Consider the following 27,776-nt stretch of genomic DNA (forward strand, 5'->3'; position numbering starts at 1 on the left):
CCACGCTACACACACTTTAATGGATAAGCAAGAAATGAACATGAATAAACAGGTCAGAGCCTCAAGAAGTCCTCCCACCTATTCCTAGCTGCATGACTGTGAATAGAGAATTTTATCTGCCTCAACCTCATTTTTCTTATTTATAATACAAGAATATGGGCATTAATAACTGTCCTTTTCAGAGGATCAAATGAAGTCACAGATATAATTATGGCTTGGAAACTATCAAGTGATGTTTAATATGCATTAGCAATATCGATCTCTTTTTTCCCTCAGAATTTAGGGAAAAAAAAAACAAACAGGAAGTGGTTATCTCCCTAGCACCTGTTTCCCAATCATATTGCTTCCCGCTTTCTGGCAATAAAGTAAATGTTAATTTAAACCAAGTTAAGGCACAGTGTTTACATGATGCCACAGTTGTAAACTGTATTTCTTTTACCATTACTCTTATCTTAGACACAATGATTGATTTTCAGCCTTATTTGGTATCTGCTGCTTTTGAGCTGATAATAAATTTCATCTCCTTGTATTCCCCTCCCTACTGAAGCAATGAGGATAAGCTCCATTTTGTTCTGTGGAATCCTAAGGAATTTACTAAGCAAATATTTCTAGTGTTATTCTTCGACGTGGTGAATGAGAAAGTCAGATGAACCTGGCTCTCTATGGAGTGAAGACGTCCAAATCAAGTGTAAGCATCACTGCACATCTATTAGCATACCTTCTGTTCAATTAGAATACAAACGGATATCTTCAGGCCTTATACTCAGAATTATGTGATATTTTGGAGAGGCACAGAAATATTTTAAGTCTATTAGTCTTCTAGTCTTCTAGGTGAGTTTCTAATTTGGTGAATAACAATGAAGACAGAGTGGATTCAGAAATACGTTGAATAATGTATTTGGCCTAAGCCCAGATACTGCCTCAGAATCCTTCCTAACAAGTGATCTAAGTAGCCATTTGCTATTGCCAATCAGACACAATGAAATTCTGAGATTAAATGTTTTTCCCATTCCTGTTGTAAATTAGTCTAAAATGCAATTACAAGCAGAATTGAGAGTTTAAAAATAAGGGGATTTTTTGAAACATGAACTTGATAGTAGACGTTGGCCTACCGCAGTTCTGTCACAAATTAGCTATTAGGCAGGTGGTTTAGCCTTTTGTTCTAAAGGAGGAGTTGGCTTCTGATCTCTAACAGAATCTATTATATATTTTGAGCTGTAAATTATTTTTCTAACTTTTAACATGTTCCTAATTTATTTTTGCCTTTCCTCTTTCCCACCTGAAGTGCTATTTCTACTTATTTCTAATTATTTCTCATGGTGCATTTAAGCCACACTCCCATATTTTCAAATTCTGCATTCTTCACAAAGCAGTTTTTTTCCAATTGATAGGGACCACATCTTTCACTGGCCAGCTCTAACTTTAATCATCCGTGGATTCAGCTAGCAGGATATGTTCTGGTGAACTAGATTGCAAGCTCCCCAGAGGGCAGGTAAAGGTATCATATTTCTTTGAACTGCAGTGCCCTGCAGAGAGTTATATACATAGTAGGTGCGCACTGATAAATACCTAAGTTTAACAGCTTTATAATTTTCTTTTTTCTTTTTTTTTTTTTTTTTTTTTTTGCAGTTGCAAGATTTAATAGAGTGAAAAGAGAGCTCCTATACAAAGGGAGGGACCTAAAGGGGGTTGCCATTGCTGACTTGAATGCCTGGGTTTATATCCTGATCATTGTCCCTCCCGCTGTGCTCTCAGGCGATAGATGATTGGCTATTTCTTTACCTCCTGTTTTTGCCTACTTAGTATTTTAGTGAGCTCTCTGATTGGTCAGGTGTGAGCTAAGTTGCAAGCCCCATGTTTAAAGGTGGACACAGTCATCTTCCTAGCCAGGCTTAGGGATTCTTGGTCTAGGGAATCCAGCTAGTCCTGTCTCTCAGTCCCCCCTCTCAACAGAAAAACCCAAGTGCTATTGGGGATGTTGGCGACGACTGATCTAACTGCTTCCTGCTGAATTGGTGTGTAGTAGTGGTTGTGCAGCTGAGATTTCCTCAGGAGGGGTGCCTTCAATGTCATTAACATCAGAGCATGGGCTAGCAGGCCGGTCCAGGGGTCCACAGTAGATTTTAGTCATGGACTGCATCTGGGGCTCCATTTGAAAAACCATTTGTAGCTTTACAGCTTCAATTCTGGAAGAGACCAACTTAACAAGGAGGTTAAAGATACAGGGTCCAAAGAGGAATAACACTATTATAGCTGCTAGAGGTCCTAAGGAGGGGAGAATCCAGGGCATCCATTGGCTGAGGAGGCCCCAGGGTCCGGTGTTTTGAAACTCCTCTGCTCTACGTTGTATTCGATCTCGAATTTCTTTAACCTTCTCAGTGATGATTCCAGATTGATTAACATAATAACAGCATTCTTCCCCTAAAAATAAACAGGTTCCCTCTCTTTCAGCGGTTAGCAAGTCTAAAGCTCTTTGATTTTGAAGGACTACTGCTGCTAGGGCAAGGTGACTATAGAGTCGGCGACCTGTTCCATGTCACCATTTAGTTCTTGAGATACTTTGTAGTAGAACTGAGTAGAGGTTGTGATACCGCCAATGCCAGTACCTAGTCCACCTAGTACCCCTGCTCTGATAACAAAAGGAAGAATGGGTACTCTTTTGTTGCGGGGCTTAGGTTCGACATGATTGTATAAATCTTGTTCAGTGTAGATGGTCATAGGGGGCCCTAAGAACGAGAGGAAGCACGTAGATTCTGAAGAGCCATTCAAATAACAATAGGCTGAGGTACCACAGACAAAAATATTCCTGAGGGTAGGCAGACTATTTGTGTGGGAGGAGTTACCCACCTGATGCATTGGGAGTTGGTTGTATCTACAGTATTGCTAAATTTTACATAAGTGAGATTTGAGGTATGGATTGTTTCCAGATTGGAAACAAGAGGTCCTACTAAAACGGAAGTGGTGTTTATTTCTGTGCTGAAGTTGTTCCATAGTTCAGGTACAGGGATTGAAATGTATGGCCTGAAGTGCAGGGGATTATTTGGCACACTTCACAGGCCCTATCTGTTTGATAGTTTTGAAAAGGCTTGGTCCAGTAAATAATAATTTGGCCATCTGATGGGTGCTGTCAATCACTAAGTGAAAGATTTGGTGAAGGGTTTTAAGTAATTTCCATTGGTTAGCTGCAGGCAAAAGTATTTTTCCTTCTTCGGTGGCTAGCCATCCTGAGGGGAGGAAACTGTCCTCGTGAGGTTCCCCATTCTATTTCTTCTTCTGAGTACTGGGGCTTGGTTTCCCGGAGGGGATTACCCCATACTAGGGGTCCTTCTATAATTTCTAATGGAGGGTCCTGCCTTGCAGCTCTTTTGGCTTCAGTATCCGCTTGGCGGTTACCTTCTATTTCCCTTTCCTTTCCTTTCTGATGACCCCAGGAGTGTAAGACTGCCACCTCTTTAGGCTTCTGTAAACAGCTTTATAATTTTCAAAATGTTTTAAAGTTTGTTTGTTTGTTTTCAATTGATATAATTTCCCTGGTAGTTTTAACCCTAGAAATTTTGGTTAATACCAACATCTAGGGAAAAGACTGAAACTTCCTCTTCTAAGTTATAAACACATTTTGTTTTCTCATAAATACTAAGTCTAACTCATTATGCCAGGAGGATTAATGGATACAGAGAAGAGGTAAAAAAAAAAGGTCTCAAATAATAAACTCAAGATTTTTTAGGTTTCAGCTTTAACATGCATCACTCTGAGGCTGTTTTTAAGTGTTTTTAGTTATTGTATTTAATATTATTGTACATACTTAAGTATATTTTGCAGTTCATATGTAATTAATCCATAATGTGATCATATAAAATATAATATACATGCTATAATTTATAATGTATTTTATAACGTGAATATAGTTATTTTACAATTTATATACTTGTACGAATTTTAGAATTATATTTAATTTTTGTATATAATCAATTGCTATTTATAACCTGTCTCTTTTTAAAAAAGTTGAAATTAATTTTCTAGAGTGTAGCTGACGTAATGAGATGTACTATAAAAAAACGGCTTTGTGATTTTTTACTTCCCACTTAGCCCCATGTCGTGTTGTTTGTTTTATTTTGATGTGAAATATTTTGCTTTTTTCTCTTTCCAATGCTGGCTTCCTCATTGTGGGCCCATCTAGTTAGTCAGGTCTCTGGGCCACATCAGGGAGTATTAAGAAAGTAGAGAGAATTAAGACACAGTTGGATTATATGATGAAGAATCTAACTGGAAAAAAAATTCCATTATCACCACCCTGGAAGCTGAGCTTTTTTCTTCACATCAAAGGAAGGGAGAGAAGGAGGGGAAATAAGTCTTCAAAATGGATTTCCTTTCAATTTCCACTTCAGTTCACTGTGGTTGGGTGTTTAGTACATTCCATACTCTCAGACCCTGAAAGAACTTGAATCTGACTTTCACACGTTGGGAACTTCAACTTAAGCAGATCTGACAGGAGAAGACAGACGCCCGAACAGATGCAGCTTGTGTAGAGACAGATTATTTTTTTAACCAAAAGTTGCTGATTTTTCTTCTAAAAAAACCTTTTCCCTGATGAGATAAGTTTTAAAGTGTGAAAATGTTGACATTTTTCTTTGCACATCACAGGTTTACTGTGCTTATTTTTATTTTTTATTTTTTTTTGTATCTAACGTAATCATCCTATGGTGACTCAAGAAGGCAATATTTAGATTCTGTCAAAACCCCTGGGCTATTGCCATGTTTTCTGAAACTTCTAGCATTTCACTGAGTGTACCAAGGGCCTTGTTTCCCCAATGTGTGAATTGCTGCAAATATTAAAACGTGGCCAATGCTGGAATCTTTATTGACAAGCTGATGAGGTTCATGTCCCCAGAGCTCCTTTCAAGTCTCACTACTCTTGTCAGAGAAATCACTACACCTGCTCCAAATTGCTACCTGCTGAGAAAATTAGAGCCTTACAGGCATCTGAAAAGGTTGTGAAAAAGAGGTGAGAATTCTGGACAAAGAAAGGAGATCTTCACATGCACAAGGTAAACTTAGTTGGTGTAAAATACGCATATGACCTTTTGTTCTGTATCTGACATGGAGAGAGATCTGAGAACAGAGATAATTATAGAGAAAATGGAGGAAAATGTTTGAAATGAGTATTCTCTCTGTTAGTCCAAGATCTACAGTTTCTGTAACCATGCGGCCAAACATACCACATAAGTTAGTTGAGTGACTTGTCCCTGAATGTAACAATGAGATAACAAAACCAAGAGAGAAAAACCCATATTCTCTGCCTCCATTTTCTTCTTTTTCTCAAGGACTTCATTTCCTTCTTTCTTTAGAGCAGGAGCCCCCAGAATGTGGTCCCTGGATCAGCCGTATCAGCATCACCTGGAAAGCTGTTAGGCCGACCAGTCTAGTGCCCTATCCCAGAACCCCAGGATCAGAAACTCTGGGGTAAAGCTCAGCAATCTGTGTGTTCCGAAGCTTGCCATATGTTCCCAATGCACACGAAAGTTTGCATGTCACTGCGCTAGTGTAGAGCATCAGCTGTCTCTGACTCAATTATTGATTTATTCTCATCAGCAAGCAATATGTCCTAGTATCTGCTACATTTTAAAGCAATTCTCCCATATCTTTATAACTTCTAGCTATCTTCCGTCTCTCTCCTCTCTCACATCACTATTTTTTTGCTTGTTAAAATGTTGTCTATAGACCAAGTTACAGAATGGGAAACCTCAGACTTCATTGCCTCATAGAGACACTGACTTAACAATCTAGTGCCCAAGAAGTCATTAGAAGTATTCCAGAAATCAGATAAAAAGTTGCAGTACCCCAGACATGTTCAAATCTAAGAACAGATGCATTGAAATGGCTGTAAAAATAATTTTATTTCACTCATAATAGTTCTCCACCAAACTAGCATGGCGTGATGCAATGGGGAATAAAAGTCAAGCACACGACTTCTCCATCAGGAGTGAAGGACAAGAGCTGAACATTTGTACACCTTTCTAGCTTTTAGAGGGACTGCCTAAGGGACTGGATTCTCTGCCTCACCTGAATCAGGGTGCTGAGTAGGAACTGGCATACTTTCTGTGCCTGGGGCTGCTGAGAACAAAAGAGAGTTCAGTGGCATATTGAAGCACCAGGAAACCTTCAGTATTGCAGACAGAAGCCAGTACAACTCAGGGCAACTAGGAGAGAATGTTCAGTTCATAACTTTTCTTCCAGGAGCAAAGAGGAGAAGAGTGAAATATGCAGCCAATGTTTTAATTTTGGGGGGAGATTTATTGCCTAAGGAATTACCTTCTATCTCCCCTGACTAGAAGCTATGATGGAACAGGTATACTTTGGTTACCTAGAAGCTGATGAACTCAAAAGAGAGCTCAACAGCTTGCTGCAGTGCCAGAGGGAACAAAAGATTACAAGTTTCTGAAATAAAAAAATAAAATAAAATAAAATAAAAAAGCTTGCAAACCACTCTTGGAAGTTACACATATAAATCAAGACAAGATGCATTTCCCAAAATATCTGAGAGTCCCCCGAATCTCTAGCTGAGAAGAGTGGGGAAGGTCTTCTGTACAAAACCAGTCCACAGAGACTGTGAAAAGAAGCAGTTTTTCCAAATGCAAAATTCCCACCAAAAAATAAGGCATACAAACAAACAGGGAACCATGGCCCAATCAAAGGAACAAACTGGATATCCAAAAACAGACTATAAACAAGCATAGATTTATTAATTTGAATTATCTGACAAAGAATTCAAATTTTTTATTTTTTATTATTTATTTATTTATTTATTTTTTTTATTGAGATGGAGTCTTGCTCTGTCGCCCGGGCTGGAGTACGGTGGCACGATCTCGGCTCACTGCAACCTCTACCTCCCTGGTTCAAGCAATTCCCTTGCCTCAGCCTCCCAAGTAGCTAGGATTACAGGCATGTGCCACCACACCCAGCTAATTTTTTTGTATTTTTAGTAGAGATGGGGTTTTACCATGTTGGCCAGACTGGCCTCGAATTGCTGGCTTCAGGCAATCCACCTGCCCAGGCCTCCCAAAGTGCTTACAAGCGTGAGCCACCGCGCCTGGCCCAATAATTTTCTTTTAAAAGGTCAATGCACTACAAAAAGCACAGACAGAAAACTAATGATAGCGAAAAAGAAAACACACACTCGCACACACACACTCTCACACACACACTTGAACCAAACAAGACTATTAACGAAGAGAAACTATAAAAGAAGAATCAGACAGTAATTCTGAAGAATACATTCACTGAATTAAAGAAAAAAATACTACAGAAATTCAACAGTACGACTGATGAAGCAGAAGAAAGAGTCAGCAAACCCTTACGAGAGCTGAGCAACATGCACATTATGAAAATTCCAGAATGAGGAGAGGGAAATGGGTAGAAAGCTATTTTTTTTTCAAATGATGACCAAAAACATCCTACCATGAAGGAAAAAAAAATGGAAACAAATATGGAAAATTGATGAACTTCAAATAGGATAACCCAAAAAGACTCGCATCAAGATACATACAACGAAGCACTCAAAAGTCAAAACAAAGAAATAACCTTGAAAATGACAAGAGAATGTTGACTGTCACATACAAGGGAACTCCCACAAGCTTGTCAGTGAATCACTCAGTAGAAACTTAAGAGCCCAGAAAGGAGAAGCATAATATATGCAAAATACTAAAAGGAACAAAAATGCCAGTAAAAATACTCTATCAGACAAAACTGCCCTTCAAAAATGAGAGCAAAATAAAAACCTTCCCAAATAAGCAAAAGCTGAGGATGTTCATCACTTCCAATCTGCCCTGTAAGAAATGCTAGAGGGATTTCTCCAAGTTGAACTGAAAGGATGCTAGACAGCAACACGAAAGCATATGAAAATATAAAGCTCTCTGGTCATGATAAATCTATAACCAAATACAAAATCTTACAGTATTGTAATGATGGTATGTAAATCACTTTTTTTTTTTTTTTTTTTTTGAGACGGAGTCTCGCTCTGTCGCCCAGGCTGGAGTGCAGTGGCCGGATCTCAGCTCACTGCAAGCTCCGCCTCCCGGGTTTTAGGGCATTCTCCTGCCTCAGCTTCCTGAGTAGCTGGGACAACAGGCGCCCGCCACCTCACCCGGCTAGTTTTTTGTATTTTTTTTAGTAGAGACGGGGTTTCACCGTGTTAGCCAGGATGGTCTCGATCTCCTGACCTCGAGATCCACCGGTCTCGGCCTCCCAAAGTGCTGGGATTACAGGCTTGAGCCACCGCGCCCGGCCGTAAATCACTTTTAATGGTGGTATAGAATTTAAAAGATAAAAGCACAAAATAACTATAAAACTATGTTAATGAATACAAAACATAAAAAGATGTAATTTGTGTCTGCAGTAACATATAGCAGGAGATAGAGATGTAAAGATGAAGAGTTTTTGTATGTTACTGAAGTTAAATTATCATTTTAAAATAGACTGTTATAACTATAAGAACTTTTATGTAATTCCCATGGAAATCACAAAGAAAATACCTATGTAATCCCAGCACTTTGGGAGGCTGAGGCGGGCGGATCACCTGAGGTCAGGAGTTCGAGACCAGCCTGACCAACATGGAGAAACCTTGTCTCTACTAAAAATGCAAAAAATTAGCCAGGTGTGGTGGCACATGACTGTAATCCCAGCTACTCAAGAGGCTGAGGCAGGAGAATTGCTTGAACCCAGGAGGTGGAGGTTGCAGCAACCCAAGATCGCGCCACTGCACTCCAGCCTGGGTGACAAGAGCGAAGTGAATCTCTGTCTCAAAGAAAAAAAAAAAAAGATACACAAAAGAAACTGAGAGTGGAATCAAGATTGTCACCAAAAAAGAACAAAGGAAGGCAGCAAGAGAGGAAGAGAGAGGAATAAAAATAAATACAAGACAGAAGAAAACAATTAACAAAATGGCAATAGTAAGTCCTTTTCCATCATTAACTTTAAATGTAAATGGATTAAATTGCCCAATCAAAAAACATACAGTGGCTGAATGGGTACAAAAATGAGATCAAACTCTATGTTTTCTACAAGAGATTCACTTTAGATGTTAGGGCACACATAGCCTGAAAGTGAAAAGTTTAGAAAATATATTTCATGCAAATGATAACCAAAAGAGACCAGAAGTGACCATGCTTATATCAAACCAATAGATTTAAAGTTAAAATTTGTCACAGGAAAAATAAAAAGGACATTATATAATGACAAAACTGTAGATTCACCAGCAAGATGAAACAATTATAAATATGTCTACATCTAACAACAAAGTATCCAAAGAAGCAAATATTGACAGAATTGAAAGAAATAGTATAAAAATAATAGTTGATTTCAATACTCAGTTTTCAATAATAAATAAAATAACCAGACAGAAAATTAACAGGAAGCCAGACTTGAACACTGTAGACCAATTAGACCTAACATACATACAGGGAATGTTTCACTCAGTGAGAGCAGAACACATTCCTCTCAAGCATACATGGAACATTCTCCAGGATAGAACACATGTTAATCCACAAAACGAGTCTTAGCAAATTTAAGAAGATAGAAATCATACCAAGTATTTTTTTTTTTTCTGGGCACAATAAAATAAAACTACAAATCAATAGCAAAAGGAAAACTGAAAATTTTACAAATATGTGAAAATTAAACAACACACTCTTGAACAACAAGCAGGTCAAAGAAGAAATCACAATGGAAATTAGAGATTGGGCGCTGTGGCTCACGTCCGTAATCCCAGCACTTTGAGAGGCCGAAGCGAGTGGATCACTTGAGGTCAGGAGTTCGAGAGCAGCCTGCCCAACATGGTGAAACCCTGTCTCTACTAAAAATACAAAAATTAGCCGGGCATGATGGCTAGTGCCTGTAATCCCAACTACATGGGAAGCCGAGACAGAAGAATCACTTGAACCCAGGAGGCGGAGGTTGCAGTGAGCTGAGATCATGCCACTGCACTCCAGCCTGGGCAACAGAGTGAGACTCTATCTGGGGGAAAAAAAAAAAAAAAAAGGGAAATTAGAAATGCTTTAAGATAAATGAAAATTATAATACAACATGTAAAAACATGGTATGCAACAAAAGCAGTACCGTGGAAAGTTTACAGCAGTAAATACCTACATTAATAAGAAAGACTTCAAGTCAACAACTTACCTTTATACTTCAAGAGACGGGAAACAGAAAAAAAAATTACACACAAAGTTATTATAAGGAAGAAAAAAAATAAAGATTAAAGCAGAAATAAATAACCAGGAGAATAAAAAAGCAATAGAGAAAAATCAATAAAACTAATAGTTGTTTTTAATTAAAGATGAACAAAATTGACAAATTCTCAGACTAAGAAAAAAAGTAAAGATTAAATAACAAAAATCATAAATGGGAAGAAATATAACTGATGCCACAGAAATAAAAAAGATCATAAGAGATTACTATCAACAATTATATACCAATAAATTGGATGAGCTAGAAGAAATTGATACATGCATAGACACATACAACATACCAAGACTAACTCATGAAGAGTAAAATATCTGAACAGACCTATAACTTGTAAAGAAATCGAAACACTAACCAAAAACCTCCCAACAAAGAAAGCCCCAGGACCAGATATCTTCACTGGAGAATTCTACCAAATATTTAAAGAATTAATGTTAATCCTTCCCAATACCAAGACTAACTCATGAAGAATAAAATATCTGAACAGACCTATAGCTTGTAAAGAAATCGAAACACTAACCAAAAACCTCCCAACAAAGAAAGGCCCAGGACCAGATATCTTCACTGGAGAATTCTACCAAATATTTAAAGAATTAATGTTAATCCTTCCCAAACTCTTCCAAAATGTCAGAGAGAAGGGAACACTTTCAAACTCATAAGAATAGCATAACCTTGATACCAAAATGAAAAGTGCTACAAGAAAAGAAAACAACAGACCAAGGTTCCTAATGAATATTGATGCAAAAATCTTCAATAAAATACTAGCAAACCAAACTTGACAACACATTAAAAGGACCACACGCCATAATTGTGTGGAATTTTTTATTCCTGGAACGCAAGGATGTTCCAACATGTAAAAATTGATCAATGTAATGTACTACATTAACAGAACAAAGGTCAAAACCCACACAATTATCTCAATTGGTACAAAAAAGTATTTGACAAAATTCAATGCCCTTTCATGAAAAAACACTCAAAAAATCAGGAGAAGAAAAAAGTTACTTCAACATAATAAAGGCCATATGTGAAAATCCCACAGCTAACATTATACTCTATGGTGATACAGTAAAATGTTTCACTCCAAGATGAATAAAACAAGGTTGCCCACTCTCACAGCTTTTATTCAGCATAATACTGAAAGTTCTAGACAGAGCAACTAGGTAAGAAAAAGAAATGGAAAGCATCCCAATTGGAAAGGAAGAAGCAAATTTAGCTCTGCTCACAGATGACATAAGCTTATAGTTAGAAAACTCTAAGGATTATACACACCCACACACAATTAGAACTAATAAATGTAGCAAAATTGCAGGATACAAAGTCAATATACAAAAATCAGTTGCATTTCTATATATCAACAATGAACAATCCAAAAAGGAAATTAAGGTAACAATTTCATTAACAATAACAGCAAAAGGAATAAAACATTTAGGACCAAAATTAACTGAAAAGGCTACAGACTTGTACACAGAAAACTACAAAACATTACTAAAAGAAATTAAAGATACAAATAAATGGAAACACATCCCATGTTCATGGAGTAAAAGACTTATTAGAATTAAAATATGCATACGTCCCAAAGCAACTTAATATTATTAAAAGTTCATACTACCTACAGATTCAATGCAAATCTTATCTAAATGTCCATCAAAATTCCATGATTTTTGCATAAATAGGAAAAAAATCCATCCTGGAATATATATGGGATCTCAAAACTTGCCTTGCATAGCCAAAGCAATCTGAAAAAGAAAAATGAAGCTGGAGGCCTTATACTCTCTGACTTCAAAATGTATTACAAAGCTACAGTAATCAAAACACTATAGCACTGTTCTAAATACGTGGAGACCAACAAAACAGGATAACAAGCATAGAAATAAACTCTTATGTATATGGTCAAATGAAGTTTAACAAGGGTGCTAAGACTACATAACAGGGAAATGATAGTTTCTTCCACAAATATGACCCAATTTATTTTCTTTGTGACAACTGTCACTATGTAACATTATGCTATTTATTTTCTGTTTTACTACCTGTTGACCACCTCTACGTACACAATGCAGAATATAAGCTCTGTGAGGAAAGGAAACTCATCACTCTGTAATGTTCCCTGAGGTACTCCAGCTTCTAGAACATTGATATTAATTTTTTAAATGTAGATGAAATAAATGAAAGAGCACACCTTTCATTCTCTCATGCTCACTCTGCTTCAGACTAAAATGGCCCTTCCTATGCCTTTTATCTGGCTAGATCCTTTGGCTCTCATTGGGGCTCAAGTATTGCTTGCTCTGGGAAGCTTTCTCTACTTTTGTGAAATCTCTCTCTTGAAAACACACATCTCCTTTGTAGCACTTACCACAGTTGCTGTTTTCCTGTTTATGTGATTGCATTTGACTCATATCTGTTTCCCCAATGACAGAGACTTTTCATTTGTGTCACATCTTCCACCATCTCAATGTGCACAATAACTGCTCCATAGAGGTTTACTGACAAATCCCTCTAGTGGCTTGCTGTCGCATGCCTCTGCATCCTGGTTTTCCCAGGACAGCTCTGGTGAATGCCTCTTGCCCTGGCATCATTGTAAATAAAAGCATCCCAGTTTGGACGATTGATTATATGGTCACTCCAGTTATGCAACATTATATGGTCACTCCAGTTATGCAACACTGAAAATCCAGTAGGATTAAAAATCTAATTAAATCACTTAAACATGATTAGCTTTTAAGCAGTATTTAAACATAAATCAACATTTTGAAACTGCAGGTCACCACCTAATAGTGGACCATGACTACTGTTTTGTATGTGTGAATCTGGATACACTAGAATAGCATATAAATCATTCAAATTGAACAACAAGTGGACCAATAAACGTTATTTGGGAATACTTTCTTTAAAATGTAGCTCTGGATGTGTAGGTCATAATGTAAATTACTTAGCTTTAGGTTGTGGGTTGAAGTGATGCTGAGGGTCCCTCCCAGATTTCACAGACGAGGCTGGTGCAGCCATCTCCTAGTTGCTTTGGGTGTTGGCTGCTAACAGTTTGAAAATACCCTCTTCTCAGGAGACTTGTTCTCTAAAGAGCCCCGCCCCTGGAAAAACCTTGAAGTTTTCCTCTCTCCCCAGGGTCCCGTGATGACCAATCACTAAAAGGATAGTAAAGACCAGGCCCTGATCTCAGGGGGATCAACTATGCAGTACACTTTAAGTTCCAGAACTTTTTAGTGGGATCAGGCTGAAACCAGATTCCGTATGAGCCTATGTCCTTTCCCGTCTTCCTCCCCTGCCCCATCCTGCTTCCTTCACTCCCACACAGGGTCCTCCTGAAAAGCCTCTCTCAGCACATCTCTACAAAAATCCACATTTCGAATTCTATGAACTTAATCTAAAACAGCTGTCATTTTAAAAATATGAAGAAAGGCTGAGCCCAGAGGCTCATGCCCTGTAATCCCAACACTCTGGGAGGCCGAGGTGGGAGGATTGCTTGAACTCCGGAGTTCGAGACTAGCCTCGGCAACATAGCAAGACCCTGTCTCTAAAAAGAAGAAAAAAAAAGTATTAAAGAAAATAACACTCCATAGTCTATATAGTTTAATCAATCAATATGAATACATTATTTTCAAATGATGCCACTCTAAATTTACAGGAGTTTTCATTTTCTGCATATTCTCTAGAAAACGTGTAAATTTTTACATGGAAATCTTGAACAAGCAAAATGCTGTATTGTTTTTTGAACCAAGACTCAGGTAAACAGGTGTGCCAGCCATCTGTCAGCATGTTGGGGATGCTCTTCCCCAAAATGTGTCAGTCTAGACATCAGTTCAGATAAGACTCGAAAACTACAATGCATTGAGGAACATAGGATCAAAGATGAAGCCCTGTTTTTTTCTAGAAGCCAAAGCAGGTAAATGTAGGTGAATGGCAAGGCTGCTTTGGAAAATGTGACTTTGGAGTTAGCCGTGCTTTTTCACTGAAGAGTCCTCCCACTTCATCCTCAGACAGGAGATGAACAGGCAGTCAATGCAGATTCCCCACTCCCAAAGTTATCAGGGCCACCTGCCAGCCAGCCCATGCAGCCTCTACTGGGTCCCCGCTGGGTGCCTGGCTCCATCACCTCACGCTGCTCATTGTTTGACAAATGCCAAGGCTTCTGTGATGATGCATCTCTCCTGGGGTTCATGGAACAGTGTCCAGACAAGAGAAAATAAACCACAGGCTCTGAACAAGAAGAACAAATGGGAGATTTTTGTACCAGTTGAAAACAGGCTCCGGAAAACATACACAAGGGGAACAAGCACACCTTAGCCACACCATCGTGACATTTCATTTGGAAACTTATTTATTTATGGAGAACTCACCTTTGAAAGGCATTCAAACTGTGTTTTTAGTTTTTGGGATGTGTGTGTGTGTGTGTGTGTGTGTGTGTGTGTGTGTGTGTGTGTTTACCAATATCACTAGGCAGGAATCACCTGGGTTTGCTGCAGGTTTTGAGAGAAAAGGGAGTAGAAAGAGCAAGGGAAAAGGAAGAGGCTACTGTTGAATCAAAATTAGGATTCTTAGAAACTCACAAAATAGCCACTAAGTAACCAGAGTTAATTAGCCCAATATTCTGCACAGAACAAGAGCTCCTCATTCCCTCTCAGTATCCCTTCCTAATTAGAAGCCAATTATCAGGATTTGCTAAATAAATTCTCATTCCTCCGAACAATGAAACATGATATCAAAAAAGAGACAGATCTTTATGGTTTGATATGAAATATGCTCCAAGATACAATGTTTAATGAAAAAATAAAATTAAAAAAAGCAATGTGCAAAACATTTGTGGCATAGCAACCAAGAATCACTTTAAATATGTGCATATATAAAATATCTGTACGTATAAATGTGTGTCATATATGTATAATATAATATTCTATATGTATAGAGACACACACACATACACGTGTATTTTGAGAAATTAGGAAGCAGATGTGGGAGGGAGATCCTTTTCACTGTTTGCTGTTTTCCTGGAATTTGTATTTTCCTGTATACTTCTATTACCTATTCATAAGCACTTAAAAAGACTGCAACCCACAAATCAAAACCACCAATAACATGCTAAACAATATGATTTTGGCTGTGAAAAATGGGTGATTAAATACTGCTGATCATATTTGCAAAGCCAAATTCTTTATGTATGTTATTTATTGGAATTCCTATAGGTGCTTTGAAAATATTTTGATGATTTTTCCTTCCCAGGATACCATAATGGGTTCTTAAACTAGAACTGATATGTTTTAGTACAGTGCTCTTAACGAGACATCTGTATTTCCTGATTCAAAATTGAACCCTTAGACAAAATGTGTGCAGAGGGAGAGCCCAGATTTTCCCACCCCCAAAATAATTCCAAGGCTGCCTTGGAGAGAGATTGTCTTGAACCATGGATCAAAGTCACACTTGATCCTTATGAGGAAAAGACTAAGTAACTTTGAATAAATAAGGTATTTATCTCTTTGTAAGAAAGAGGGATTCTGAGATAGATGAAGACTTTGAAGTTCAGATTGATTAATACTGAATTGTATTAAGGAGTGGCATTCTTAATCTTTTCAAAAATATTAGGAATAAAAACTGGAATCTCTGAAATGTTTGCTTGAGCACGAAGTGTAGCACAGGCCTAGAAATTCTCAAGGATGTAGCTGCTAAGAGCTAAAAATATCTTCCAGGGGAGGCTGTGCAGAGAGAGAGTAGGGGGAGGAGGTGGAGAACCCGGAAGAGCAGCCATCTGAGCAGATTTCACACGATTAATAGGGGGTTTGTTGGCTGGTGGACTTTAAAAATAGAACCTCATTTCTGAGGGGTGGGTGCCCTGCTCCAGAGCCCTAAAAGGAGCCTGCTGAGAGGGATGATTAAAATGAAAGATTGTGCAGCTTTAAGGAAATGTTGGCCTAAAGAAATGGCACCGATTACTGATGCTCCAGCCACCTTCTAAAAGGTTTCTGCAAATTGCTTTCCTTGGATGAAATACCAAATATCTGTTCCCAAATGTTATGAAGCAAAATAAATCACATTCCATTGACACATCCAATATGTCGTATCAGAGACCCCGAATCCAAACAAAGCCAAGCTGCTGCTACCTCCGAGCTATTACATTTCTTTCTCTTGCTTTTGTATTAAGGCTGCAAGATGAAAACTTGTTCCTTGCAAACAAACAACAATTATCTCTGCCTCCTCCCTGCACTGGAGGAGAAATCGAATCAGCACCTAACAAGATTTCAGAATTCAAAAGTAACTCAAAGAATTTACTCCAACCCCCAACTCTTGTAAATAAAGATGGTGAATCCCAGAAAGCATAAACCACTTACCCAAAGCCACTTTGCTAAAGAGCAACACAAGCAGAACTAGAATCCAGATCACTCAACTCTCAGCTTATCAATAAATACCCCTTTTGTTAAATAGGCATACACTGAAGCATTCAAGGTAGTATTCCTTTCCAAGACTTCGCATAAAACAAAAGTTTCAAGAAAAAGGTGATTTTCAAGCAGTAGCAAGTGCATGAAAGTGGCATTTTTCTGACATATGCAGTGACACGATCTTGGCTCACTGCAACCTCCACCTCCCTGGTTCAAGTGACCCTTGTGCCTCAGCCTCCTAAGTAGCTGAGATTACAGGCGCCTGCTACCATGCCTGGCTAATTTTTGTATTTTTAGTAGAGACCGGGTTTCACTATGTTAGTCAGGCTGGTCTCAAACTCCTGATCTCAGGTGATCCACCTGTCTCGGCCTCCCAAAGTGCTGGGATTACAGGCATGAGCCACTGCACCCAGCCTTTTGTTGCATTTTATAGATGAAAATACTGAGGAGCAGTGCGAGTGACAGTATTTATTCAGGTATAGAAGTTGCTGTTGGATCACATTCACCAGCAGGTATGCCCGTCTCTCAACTACTGCAAGTATTGGCTGCTAAGAACTAATGGCTGCCTCCTTCTCCAGCAAATACGCCTGTTCTGGAAGTGCCTGAGAGAGTGCCAATGAATAATTGATACGGGCTACAAAAGGCCAGCCATCTTGCTTCAACTGTGTGGTTTCAGTCACACTCCAGATCTCCCCTTGTGATCAGACTGAGGCTAGACTCCAGCTGGGACCACTTCCTTATTCAACTCGTTCCTCTGCCCTTCTCTGCCCCTGCAGGTTTGTTCTGAGACCCTGCCTTCGATAAATCAAGTGCTTCTAGGAAAGCTGACCAGAAACCTTAAGTGAGTGTGTAGGAGAGACAGCAAATGCCAGATAGCAAGTTGTGATAGTCTACATCTTTTCCATCTCATTTTCACTTTGGTCTCCATGCAAACGTGTAAAGAGACTGGGAGTTCTGCATATTTCTGCTGTGAGCAGATGCTTGTGATCTTGTTTGGTAATGTAGAATATTTTCCAGCTTTTCTGCTTAGTCACATGCATTCTGAGTTGTCTATTCAATTTTGCCGCACCCTTTCAGTCATCTTTAAATTTTTCCTAAAAACAAATCAGCAAAAAGAAGATTTCTTTCTTCTTCTTCTTCTTTTTTTTTTTTTTTTTTTTGTATGGTAATGAATAAACAAGCAAAGAAACAGACATGCAGGCACAATGAGAATTCTCAGTCACTGACATGTAATGGAGCTTGGGGTGGCTCCCTTGCCCGATAACGAGGGCTGAGACTGTGATTGATCCAGCAGATCAAGAGCCCTCAACAGATATTTAGAGTGACAAAAAGCTCAGCAGTTTGCTCAGTTGAGATTCATTGGCCGTAAGAAACAAAAAACGACTCTTCCCAGCTGATCCCAGTGTGACCGTTAATTTTAGATGTCAGCTTGACTGGATTAAGGAATACCTAGAAACCTGGTAAAGAATCATCTGGAGGTGTTTCTGTGAGGGTGTTTCCAGGAGAGATTGGCACATTTATCTGAGCGGAGTAGGTACAGAAGATCCACCCTCAATGTGGGCAGGTACCCTCCAATCTGATGGAGGCCCTAAGAGAATGAAAACAGAGAAAAGACAAATGTGTCCATCTATCTGCTGGAGCTAGGTTGCACTCTTCCTCTCCTGTCCTTACACAATTCCAGGCTGCCTAGCCTTTGGACTCCAAGATTTACATCAGTCCCCCAGCAGGTTATCAGGCCTTTGGCCTCAGACTGAGTTATACCATCGGCTTTCTTGGTTCTGAGGTCTTTGGACTTGGACTGAGCCATGCCACTGGCATCCCAGGGTCTCCAACTTGCTGATGGCCTGTTGTGGGACTTCTCAGCCACCCTAATGCCATAAGCCAGTTCCCTAATAAATTCTCTCTCATACTTATATTTCTATGTCTGCATCAGTATATTCTCTTGGTTCTGTCTGGAGAATCTAGATTAATATACCCAGCAAAAATGGTATTTATTGATAAGGTATGGGGAAGCTCAAAGGATTAGAACAACAGATATGGAGAGAGTATGGAGCAGACAATGCTGTGCAGCCTTGTTTGAGGGCTGCTACAGAATGTTCTTCCATTTGCTCTTTGGATTCAAAGCTCAGGTAGAGAGTCCAGCTAGCCAAGTTGAGGTCACAGCCTCACTGCTTGACTGTATTGGATCAATGAGAGTAGAGATCTAGGGAATTGGCTGTCTAACTCTGGCTGCATATTAAAATCACTTGTTAGGGGCTCTAAAAAAAACCTGATACTTAGGCCACACCGCAGGTTAATTAAATCAGACTATCTGGAGGTAGAACCAAAGCGTTTGGTATTTTTAAAACCCCCAAAGTGATTTAATCATTAGCCAAATTTATAAAATACTGATATAGAGAAAAAGCCTTCAGAGAGTACTTGAAGTCTTTTGTAGGAGGACAGGACACAATGCTTAATTAACATCATGGCGTGACTATAACAAACTGGACAAAAAGATAATTTTCCAAAAGAAAATTGCGTTACATTTAAGAAGCAGGAGGACGAATACTAAATCACAAATCAATGAATCAGTTAAAAACAGACAAAGATCCATTGCACAGGCAATCTAGTTGAACGTTGTTCTAACACTTAGAGTAAGGTTTAGCACATAAGAGATGCTCAATAAATATTTACTGAATAAATAAGTAAATGAATAACGAGAGAGTCTTGAAATGTCATGTATCATGTAACTCCACCAAGAGAATTACCTGTTTTTCTTGTTTAATCCAAGAAACCCTCTATAACAGATTAAAAGGAGCAAACTTTGTTCAAAAAGAGGATAAAACAAAGAGATTGGGGAAATAAGCAATGCATTTATGAAAAATTATTATAAAATTTCTGGAGGCTTATTAAGTTTTGCACTGCTCTACTAGACCCTAACGTTTTGCCTAACATTACTGTTGATAATCACATTCTGCTGATCTCAATTTGCTATACTATACTCTTTTTTGTTTACATTTCTAATACTATCATCTGCTTTGACTAGTCAAATATAGGCCATCTGGTTCATCTTTCTAACACCTTGCTACTGAAAGTATAATTGGTGGGCCCATAGTGCCTTCCTGAAAGTGCTAGAAATGGAGAATTCAAGGCCCTATCTTAGACCTACTGAAGGAGCATTTGTATTTTAATAAGATCCACAAGGGAACCATATGCACATTGAAATTTGAAAAGAACTGGCTAGCACAAATGGCTCATATGCCTAAAATGGCTGATTGTACCTGTCATTCAAACCCACTGGGAAGAAGTATGGGAACATGGTATTCTGAGCATGGTGCCCTTGATTGCTGCTACCAACTCTAATCAATCTGCCTCTCCTAAGACAAATAGCAAATGAATGCAGTGAGGCTCTGGCTTCTGCTGGGGTCCTGGGCATAGAGAATTGTGTGGATCTTTTGACCTCATAATATGAACAAGTAAAATGATAAACAGCATCATAGCCTAGTTAAGAACCTAAAAACAGAAAATTCTGGGGAAAGACTGAGCATACAAAGATCTGGGGTCCCTTAAGGGAGTACTGATGTAAATTCAGTATGAACGTGCCAAATTCCCAAAATGCCAAGTGGGAGATGAACAAGGAAGCTGAGTATTTCCTTCCTTAGGGGAGAGAGACTACGGGGAGATAAGAGAGGCAGCAGGTGCCAGCCTGCCTGATTCTACACTGCAGCTCAGGGGGATAGAGGCGCCTGTGCTTTCCATGACTGTAGGATCCCTGCTAGGATACTCTAGCCACCACGCTAGAATTCCAAGGAGCCATCAAAGGAAAATAACAAGCAAACTATGGGAACCCATTAGCCAGAGAGAAGATCAAGTGGAACTCTCAGGACTTACACTCAGCAAAATGGAATTATTAGAGCAGAAAAAAAAAAAAAACCAACCCTGAATTAGAAAATAAATTAAAGGTATTTTAAAGGAGATTTGTGTATATCTTACGCAGTAGATTCATTCAAAGAGAAAATGGAGCTGCTGAGATTCACATCAGCAGACTTGGAAGGTCAATCTGAGAACTTCTCAAGCAGACAGCATCTACCAGGAGACAGATGTCATGAGAGATCCGCAGAATGGAATCAGTGGCCTAAAATGTGAGTAATAGTAGTTGCAGAAGAACAAAAAGGAATGCATAGAGAAAAACCAACAATAAATACTAGAAGAATAATTTCCAGAGATAATGAAAACCTGAAGTAGCACATTTTAAATGTTCACTAAGATTCAAGCTGGATTTTAAAAAAAGACACATCCATATGTACATCATGAATAAATTCCTGATTTCTAAAGAAAAAGAACATCGAAAGTCAGAAAAACGGAATTCACTGTAAAATAATGCCACCAACAGTGGAAGGAAATGGACAATGGAACAGCATCAACTTATATCCAGCCAACATATCATTTATCTGTCAGGGTAAACAAAAGCTACTTGAGGAGAGAAAATAATTTGGAAAGAATAAAACTGAAATACGCCAACTGAGAAAAGTGCTAAAAAGACTCTATCCCAAAGACAAGTGAAAAAATTCAGAAACCCGAAAAGATGAGTGAGCAATGATTATGTATACACAAGCTGCACGTACATATGTGTGTATATATTTGTATGAAATATTTATACAAGCTCATATATATTCAGCTATATAGGTAAACATGAACAATGTTCATAACTGAATAAGAATAGGTTATATTGCAATGTGTACTATCAGAAATTAATGACAATAATTAAGAAAATAAAGAAATAAAATTAAGAAAACATTAATTTTTTAGAAAGTTAATAAATACTACTAGATCTCATCTGTCAAGCCTAGGAGAAATGGTTACCAGGGAAATAACAAAAACATTTCAGCATCTCTTTAGAGGAATTACAAAAGGAAGGAAGAAGAGTGGAAGTATCTTTTTAAAATTTCATTTTATTGGAATGAAGCAAAATAGAAAGAAAACTGACGATTTTTTTTTCTAAGGAGGAGGAAGAAATCTCCTTTTTAAAGGATAGTAGGTACTGGTATCTGATCATTTAGATCAAGAAAATAAAAATTAACCATCAATAACAAGGGAGAAAAAATTAGGCTTTCCCAAGCTGGCAAAGAGAGAAAAAGAAAAAACTGCTCAAGTAAAACACAGAAAAAGAAGAAACAGCTATATGTCCAAAGGTAAATCTAAAATAAGATAAAAGTCATATAGCAAGTATATCAGTCACCATATAAAAGGTAAAAGAATAAGATTTCATCATTAAAAGGCAAAGGCAACCCATTTCTTTGTAAAACAAAACACAGTTGGATGTTATATATAAGAAATACTTAAATTAAATTTAAAATAACATAAATATAAATGGAGTGAGCAAAAAGATACCCAGAAAAATGGACACAAAAGGGCAACAAAAATGGCAATATCAACAAAGTAGAATTTAAGCTTGGTAGAACCAGACAGGCACCAAAGGGACATGATACAGTGAAAAACAGCACAATTGGAGATGATACAGCCGTCATAACTGATGTGAGGCAATCACCATAGCAGCTCAAATCTTAAAGCAATTTTATTTGGAATGCAAGGAGAACTTGCTAAAAATATAATTATGATGAAAACATCAATATCCTTCTCTCAAAACTGAAAGATCTAGTGAAAAAATAGAAAACAGAGAAAATAAAAAAATACAATTAATAAACAACTTGATATGAATTACATCTTATCCTTTGAAAGTACCTTTAAAAACACTCCTAGAATAATTTTAAAAGTTGATCATATATGTGGTCACTGGGGAAAAAGAAAAACAGAAAAGTGTGTAAGTGAACAGCTTTTATAAACTACGTTTTCTCATAATAAGCTAATAAAACTAGAGATAAATGATTGATGACAAAAAATCTTAATGACGTGACAACAATGAAGGAGGATGCTTCTAAATATTGTTTGATCAAAAAGGAAATTAAAAGGGAAATTAAAACCTGTACAGAGGTCAATGAAAAGGAATACGTCATCCATAATAAAACCTGCAGAACAAATCAAAAGCTATCTTTAGAGGAAAATGTATAGCCTTAATTGTCTTCATTATTGAAAGAGATAACTGGTTTAAAAAGTAATTTTTCATCTCAAAACTGAAAGATGAACAGCAAAATTAAACAACAGTTAAGGAAATTTTGAAATATTTTAAAATGGGGGAAAAGAAGAGACAAATGATTTCAAAAGCTTGTCCTTTGAAACATTAATAAAATAGATGAAATATCTCATGATTCTGACAAAGAAAATTTCGAACAAAAGCAAAAGCAGATGGAACAAGGAATAAGAAAGACACAGCCACAAACACAAGAGATTACAATTGTGGTGAGAAAATACTATATCTAATTCTATGGCAACAGATAAAAATGAAGCTTTTTTTTTAGCAAAATATCTTTAACTCACTGACTTTCACAATTTTTACCCTTATTTTACTATTTTACTCTCCTTTTTATATATCTCGTTTTAACCAACCACCTTCTCTTCTATGCCCAGCTCCCCTACCTTTAATTGGCACATTTTTCTTCAGTCGAGAGCCACTTAATTTGACTGGCCTACTGTGTGTCTGAGAGGAGAGCTCAGTATACGCTGGTTCTCTGCTCTTGTTTTCATACTTTTCTTCCAAGTTCCTGGAGCATCTCTTGCATGCACCCCATTGAGGCCATGCGTGGCATCTCTCGCCTCCTTAAATATTTCAGAGCACTTTCACATTCATTGTAGTATAATCTCACAGGGTTCTTTTTTCTATTTTTTAAGTAGCAATTTTTAAGATTTTAGACTGAAAAGTAAATGTTATACTCCAGGTGATAGTTTTATATGAAAAGTAAAATGAATTATTTTGACAAGTTAAGTGAGAGGAAGTTTTTCACTAGTTTTTAATTATCAAAGACATTTACACACACACACACACATACACACACACAGAGAGAGAGAGAGAGAGAGAGAGAGAGAGAGAGAGAGAGAGAGACATTCAGGATACAGCTAATTATATTATCTCACCAGGAAGATAGGTCAGCCATGATTTTCAGCCTCAAGAGACTTAGGATCTAGTAAAAGTGCTTAGAACTTAGTGAGATTTTAGAAGTTGCATAACAGTTTATATAACTGGTAGGGACCTAACTGATAGGAGGAGGAATGTACCTCTGAGATTCCTGTTTTCCTCAAACTTAGACATTCCCTTATGTGGATCACATACTTTTCAGGTCACTCTAAAAATAGTCTCAACTTCCAGAGAGAAAAAATATGTAATATAATCGATACCAAATGTTCACTCTCTGTTTAGTAAGTGTTTACTGTGTAACAAACCACTCTCAAATTAATAGTTTAAAATAATGACAAATTATTCAGCTCACAATCTGTGGATCAGCAATTTAGGCTGGGTTTGGCTGGGTTGGGAGTTCTATGGTTCTCACTGAGCATTTGCAGGTCAGTTCTTGCTTGTACAGGAGTTTGACTGGGGCAACTGGGTTGATCAAGATAATAAAAATTAACCATCAATGACAAGGGAGAATGAAGTAGGCTATCCCAAGCTAGCAAAGAGAGAAAAAGAGTTATACCTGATGTAAATGATGAGTTGATGGGTGCAGCACACCAACATGGCACAAGTATACATATGTAACAAACCTGCACGTTATGCACATGTACCCTACAACTTAAAGTATAATAATAATAAATAAATTTTTAAAAAAAAGAAAAAAAAAGAATTAACAGCAAAAGTAAAACAAAGAAAAAGAAGAAACAACTACATGTCCAACAGTAAATCTGGTTTATGTGATCTCAAATCATGCAGCAGGGTAGCTCATTCTTTTTAATGTGGTAATGGGCAGGGTTTGTGAAAGAATCAAAGTGTGTGAAGCATCTTAAGGCACAGACTTGAAACTGGGGCAGCGCCATCGCTACTAAATTCTATTGGCTAAAGGAAGTCTCAAGGCCTTTCCAGATGCAAGGGGTGAGGAAAGAGACTCTTAACAGGAGAAGCTGCAGAGAGACATTGCAAGGGTATAGATACACAGCAGAGAAGGATTATAACCTTTATGCAACTCCAGTAACCTACATCTCATTTCAGTCCTGTGGATGCATGCTTGGCCCACAGGAAACGTTCTCTGTGCCTATTGTCAGTTCCATTCAATCGCACACTCTCTTGCTTCTCCAAGTAGGAGTCAGGCATCAGTCCCTGTGCCTCCCACCTTTAAATTCCATAGGCATATGTCAGGTTTTCCCAGTGGAGCTCCATAACCAACCCTTCTCCTTTACTTCCCCACTACCTTTCTTCTGTGGTGGGGGAAATTCATGCTTTCCAACAATTCTCTCCACTATCAGCCCTCCTCAGCCTCTCTTGATCACCTTGTCTCCATTTATGGATGATGTGCTAAGGGCTGAAAAACTAGTTTCATGGGCTTCTTAGTTTGGGTTCCCATAGAAGCAACAGGGGATGTGAATGAAAGATTAGTTAATGAGATAATCTCAAGAAACACAGATTGGAGAGAGGGAAAGAGAGACAGGGAAAAGAAGAAAGCCAGTGCAAGGTGTATTTTTCAATACGGTTATCACTGTGGCCAAAAACTCTGGAAGTCAGTGTACAGTACAGATTTTAAAGTTGTCCCACCAGGGATTGAGAGGGCTGGAGCACTTATACACCCATCTATGTATAAACACACCATTTTCTACAATCTATCCAGCATAAACCGAGCGCTGCTCTGGGTGAGGGGTGGTTAATTCCCTGGCGCTTCCAGCCTGCTGTGAAGATGTGTAGGCAGAGCAGGCACCAACAGCCAGGAAAAAAAAAAAAAAAAACCTTCCAGCAAGAAAGAGAGGTTCTGGCAGTTGGGAAGTCAGGCCCATTTACACTGAAGTGATAAGAGTGAGATGTGGTGATAGCTCCCTGGCTGTCATCCTTGTCCTCTGTCAATGTGTAGCAACACCGTCTAACTCCAAGGCAACAGGAAACATGGAAGTTAGTATTCTAACATAAATGCAATACTCTCAAAATGTCGTTCTCTTAGTCTCATCCTCTCCCAAAAGCCTCTTGTATCCTTCTAGCTGATCCCTAATTTTACCAGTTATCCATATTTGCATTCCTGTTGTTCAGATAGCCTTTAATCCTGGTACTGAGATTCATTGCTCTCACTTTTTCTTTACCTGTATTCTCTATTACCATAGATTATCCTTGGAAACATCTTCTCTGATATATATCTTTGCATCTACTACATGGTCTGGCCCACAGTAGAGGCTCAACAAGTATTTCTGGAATAAATGAATTAATAAGCGAGATTCATTATTCTTTGCAATCGGGCATCTAGGGTATTTTCCATGACAATACCAAACACAAAATATGGCTGTGTATTATCTCTTCTAGGTTCCCTTGAGAGGTGCAGGTTCTCATTACCTGAAAGTGTGGATTAGTTTGAACCAGCGGTTTTTCATGGAAGAAATTCAACCTGACAACTCCCATTTGTCATAGTCATTGTATTTCCTGCAACTTTTAAAACTTTACTGAAGGTCTATGCCTATCACTTTCTATTTGGTAAGCATAGATTTCCATGAGTTTTATGCATTATCTAAGACTAAGAAACTGCATTTCTGTCTCCCGCCACCTTGCCCCCCTCTTTCTCTCTGCCTCTCTCCCTTCTGTCTCTCAGCACACATACAAACATAACAATTGAATTATGCTTTTCATGTTGTTCTCTCTGCCAAGAATTTTATTTTACTTTCATCATTGTCTATACACCTCAATTGTTTTTAGTAAACTTTCTATTGAGGTAAAACACACAAATAGAAAAGTACACAAATCATGAAAACACAACTCGGCGAATTTTCACAAGTGAACACACGTGCTCAATCAGTGCTCCTTCCCCAGTCTTGGGAAATCCAGCAGTGCACTCCAGGGCTCTTTCTGTTGAGGGCCCCTCACTCTTCTGGGAAGACCTGTGACAACCCCACTAAGGCTCTCTCTCCCATATAGTTTATGGCCAGGGTATGGAAATCCCCAGGGGACCCCCTTCCCTGGGGAAGGCCGATCTCTGGCCTCTGCTCTGCTCCGTCTTCCTATCATGGCATTCGTTTTGTTTTCCCATTGTGAGTGCTATTAGCTGACCTTCTTGCTATCAACTATTGTTAGATCTCTGTCTATAAATGTATGTTACTTCCCTCGCTCTCTGCAAGTTCTTTAGGTTTGTAGACTGGAATTTGTTTGAAGGGATTCTGTTACATAAAGTAACTTCCCCATGAGCAGCCTTCACCTGTTCTTTGCATAGGACACTCTTATCTTTTTGGAAGGAAGTGCCACAATGCTTCAGTCTAATTCACACTGTATTCCCTGTGCCTCAGACAGTGCTTGGTTCAGTGTCTATGTGCAAATAGTTGCTCAATTAACGTGGGATAAATATTTGCCTGGTTTGAATGTTAGAGATTTTTGGTTTCTTCCTAATCTTTGAATGCGGGCAACTCTCTTAGCCAGACAGGTTTATGAAGTGGAGGGTGTGCAGTGGCTTATTAGGTGAATACATAGCAAATTAGGCCAGCCAGTTGTATGAAAATGATGGTGTTGTTTTGTAAAAGTTTTCTGCTAATTTTCTACTGTCCAGCCCAAAGAATCACCTGTCAGCTTTAAATGTCTCCCCACAATGCATACATGCATAGCTCCCCACAAACATCCAGTGAGTATCATTCTGTACAGTGGACTCTGATGAACAGCTGCCAAGCTAGGGGCCACTTCCTCTTGTGAATCCATACTGCCTGGGCTCCAAGCCAGTTCTCTAGAGCAGGGATGCAGGCCATGAAAAGGAACAACCGTAAAGATCAAGTTTTCAAACTATCTTTCCTTTAGCCCTCTACCCCATGGGGACAGATGGGCCAAGTAGCCTATTTCAGGGATCTGTTCTCCTTTTCTGACTACAACCACATTCCATTTCTTTATTATTTCAATAGGATCCTCTACTATGTTTTCAGAGAACACCATATCCTGCTGAAAATTTAAATGTTTCTGTAATTATTTTTGGCATCTTCCTCTGAATTAGTCTAAATTTATTTAATCTTGAGCTAATATTCTCTATTGTCTTTAGTCACAGGCTTCAGCAATCACCAGCGTATCTAGTTGCAGGTCTCTTAATTTATACTATATTCTCCCATCCTCAGCAGACATCAGAGAGAAAT

At 38.4% G+C, this 27,776-nt stretch overlaps 1 long non-coding RNA gene across 1 annotated transcript; it reads left to right on the forward strand.

Moving 5' to 3' along the window:
* LOC139358969 (uncharacterized) lies at positions 1-27,776 on the forward strand. Its single transcript, XR_011614470.1, has 3 exons — positions 1-52; positions 548-688; positions 27,762-27,776. It is a non-coding gene; the product is annotated as an uncharacterized lncRNA (long non-coding RNA).

Source organism: Macaca nemestrina, chromosome 15, assembly GCF_043159975.1.
Source record: "Macaca nemestrina isolate mMacNem1 chromosome 15, mMacNem.hap1, whole genome shotgun sequence".
In the NCBI taxonomy this organism is placed as follows: domain Eukaryota; kingdom Metazoa; phylum Chordata; class Mammalia; order Primates; family Cercopithecidae; genus Macaca; species Macaca nemestrina.